General features: G+C 49.1%; 1 long non-coding RNA gene across 1 annotated transcript; it reads right to left on the bottom strand.

Moving 5' to 3' along the window:
• Positions 1-1,454: 1,454 nt before the first annotated feature.
• On the bottom strand, positions 1,455-3,186 carry LOC120874317. Its single transcript, XR_005723633.1, has 3 exons — positions 3,108-3,186; positions 1,841-1,925; positions 1,455-1,502 (listed from the first exon to the last, which is right to left on the bottom strand). It is a non-coding gene; the product is annotated as an uncharacterized LOC120874317 (long non-coding RNA).
• Between the last annotated feature and the right edge of the window lie 359 nt (positions 3,187-3,545).

Below are 3,545 nucleotides of genomic sequence, written 5' to 3'. Positions count from 1 at the left end.
TTGCTCAGGGAACAAAGGCATTACACCTGCAGGGCTTGCTGATGGCAACATAGGGGCCTGCGGTTAGGTGAGACCAGACCACCAAAGGCTTTCTGAGTGTCATAGGAGCTTTGCCCTTTCGGCAAAGAGGGGCCCACCGATGGTTCTTGAGCAGTGAAGGAGCATCATAAAATGTGTGGTGGGCAGAGCATCCTGGCCACTGCCTGGAGCTGTATTAGAGGCAGACAAGAATGGAAGGAGGGAGGAAGTCATTCAGTAAATAGCGACAAAGCACCTACTATGTGCTTTGTCTTACGAGACTTGGAGAATAGCAATGGAGAAAAAGAGCTAAACTGCTGCTGGTCTATTGGGTCTTAAAACTAAAGGAAGGAAAGGAAGAAAAAAAAAGAAAGATTTATCATAGTGCGTACATGTGTGTGTGCTAAGTCGCTTCAGTCATGTCTGACTCTTTGCAACCCCATGGACTGTAGCCCACCAGGCTCCTCTGTCCATGGGATTCTCCAGGGAAGAACACTGGAGTGGGTTGCCATGCCCTTCTCCAATTAACCAGCGATAAAAGCTGCAAAGGAAAATAAAGCAGAAATGGGTATAGTGAGCAATAGAAGTTTCCTATACAGGAGATTCAAGGATGACCTCTCAGGTGAGGTGATGTTTGAGCAAAGCCTGAAGGAAATGACAGAGGGAGCCATCAGGTTTCTGAGGAAACCGTATCCTAGGCAGAGGGAATAGTAAGTGCCAATGTCCTGAAGCAGGAACATTCTTGGCAGGTTCAAGGAATGGCGAGGAAGAGAGCGTGGCTGGAGGAGAATGAGAAGGGAGAAGCTGTCGGTGAGAGCTTCAGAGAGGAAGTGGGGCCAGATCACACGGGATCTTGCAGGCTCTGGGGAAAACCTGGCATTTACTCTGAGTAAGATGGAGAGACTTTGGAGCTGAGAAACATCATTGGACTTAAGTTAAAAAAAAAAAAAAAAGATTGCTCTAGAGGTGTGTGGAGGGATGATTAGGGGCCAGGGGAGAGTGTGGTGAAAGGGTACTGTGATGGTAAGGATAAAGGATGACATTGGCTTGAAATGGGTTGTTAGTGGCAGGGTAGTGAGAAGCAACCAGATTCTGAATGTGTTTTAAGGGGTTTTAAAATTATTTATTTATTTATTTATTTATTTTTGGCTGGGCTGGGTCTTCCTTGCTTCAGGGTGGGGGTGCTTTTCTCTAGTTGCCACAAGCAGGGGCTGGGGTTCGTGGCAGTGCACGGGCTCCTCACTGTGGGGCTTCTCTTGCTGCAGAGCACGGGCTTCGGTAGTCACAGCTCACGGGCTCTAGAGGGTGGCCTTGGTAGCTGTGGGACATAGACTCAGTTGCCCCGTGGCATATGGGATCTTCCCGAACCAGGGATCAAACCCATGTCCCCTGCATCGGCAGGTGGATTCTTAACCACTAGATCACCAGGGAAGTCCCTGAATATATTTTAAATGTAGAGTTGATGCAACTTTCAGATGGATCGCCTGTAGAGAATAAGAGAGAAAGAGGAATTTTTTAAAAATGACTCCAAGTTTAGGCTTGAGCCACTGGCAAGGTGGGGCTGTCGTTTTCCCAGTTGAGGGGTGCCATGGAAGGACTAGGGAAGGTAGTCCATGGAAGGACTTGAGAGGTAGGGGACATACCAGTTATTGGTGGTTTGGGAAATACTAAGTTATTGAATCTTTCTTTGTACCAAGTGCTGTTCTAAACCCCTCAGAGGTATTGATTCCTTTGAAACTTACAGCCACCCCATGAAATGGGCACTATAACCACCCCACTTACAGGTGAAGACGCTAAGGTACTGACAAGTCAATTAACTCACCCAAGGTCCCCCAGTTAGAGTGTTGCTGAGCTGGGATTAAGTCCAGGCATGTTCCTGACAGTTCCACAGGACTCCCACCAGTTTTCTGAAAGGTCAAAGGGGAGGAGGTGGACAAAGGATTTTTATTTAAGAAAAAAACACCCAGAGGAGATACTGACTTACCTCTGCTCAGCCTCCTCTCAGCCCCCACACTCGTCTGGATCTTTTGGCCTTTGGAAGAAACTCTTAATCCTCCAGCCCAGTCCGTCTAAGGTCCTCTTGCCAGAAGGGTGAAGGGGCACTCCTCTACGCTGATTTTAAGTATATTTACCATTTCTTCTTATTCTGTTTGTGAAAATGCTGGCTTTGTTTCTATCTGCTTCAAAAAATACACTGCAGGGAAAAAAATGACTTGGTGGAAATGTTTCAGTTTCTGGGCCCCAAACCATTTCTAAATATTATTTTTTATAAAAGAAAAATAATAATAATGAAAAGTGGCCTAAGCTCTGCATAGCTGCGAAGGCCGGTCCAACGGGGTGAGTGAGCATGACCGTGTTGGGGCAGGAAGGGGATGTGGGGGGCAGATGGCCCATCTCGCATCCCCTTCCTGGTAGTGGCTGCCGGGTGCATCCTTTGCTTCATTTGATTGCCTGGAAAGCATTCATGTCAGAGGGGCCTCTAGCAAGGACCCTGCAAAATGGGTCATTTCTTTTCTTAGCTGGAAGGCCTTTGGGATTCAAGGCCCAGGGCCCAGGCTGTGTAGCCTCCCCAGGCTGCCCTGTTCCCATGCACCAGACCACCCCCCGCCTCTACCCCCACCCCCGCCCACCAGCAGCCTTCTGCTCATCTTGGAGTCTGTTCTGAGAGCTGGCCGATGATTTCAGGAAATCTTCAGGCCTGGGGAATCACACCCATTCATATTGAAGCAAAAGGTTAATGGGAATGAGCAGGAGGCCTGCATTCAGGGGTGATTTTAAATTCTATAATTTTATCTGTTTGAGTTCCATTTAAGTACTTAGAGGAAGTTCAGCAGAGATCTGGGGGTGGGGGGCTTGCTTGATTAAAGAATTGGGGGTAATTTGTGCCCAGCTTCTTGGCAGCACAGCCAAGCTCCTTTGTTTGGCTGTCAAGACCCTGCACAGGCTAAGCCTGCTTATTCACTTTTTATTTCAAAATGTCTAGGATACTGGATGCTATTATGGGCCAGGTAATACTCTGGTTACTTTCACATTCCTTGCTTTATTTCATCCCCACCCTAATCCTGAAGCCTAAATGTTATCACACTTACAGACAAGGAAACTGAGGCTCAGAGAGGTCACCCTGCCCCCGGTTCCTGATGAGGGCTCTGTGTCCAGTGCTCCTCGGTGACCCCACCTCAGCATGTCCGTCTTGCTCCTCCCAGCGCCACTGCTCCAGCTGCCTCGGCCAAGCTCTGCTCTGCCCCAGCCCTGCGTCTGTGCTCTGCGGGCTGCTCCGCTCAGGCTCTGGCCATCAGTCAAATCCAAACCCCAAGCCCTGCCCCAGGCCCCTATTCATCCTCCAAGAAGAGAGGCCATGAGGAAGTGAGAGCACACCGGAGCCCTTCTGCCAAGAGACGAGGCGTTCCAAACACCATGGGAGTCAGGAGCGAGGTCTCCAGCAAGGTTCTATTCTTGTCTTGGAGTCGTCGTTTATTTTTACGCTTTCTCAGGCTAACTGCCAACCCAAAGGTAGGGGGACAGCATGG

Source organism: Oryx dammah, unplaced genomic scaffold (genome assembly GCF_014754425.2).
Source record: "Oryx dammah isolate SB20612 unplaced genomic scaffold, SCBI_Odam_1.1 HiC_scaffold_15, whole genome shotgun sequence".
NCBI lineage: Eukaryota > Metazoa > Chordata > Mammalia > Artiodactyla > Bovidae > Oryx > Oryx dammah.
The sequence above is the reverse complement of the archived record's forward strand: the minus strand, read 5'-3'. Positions and strand labels throughout refer to the sequence as shown.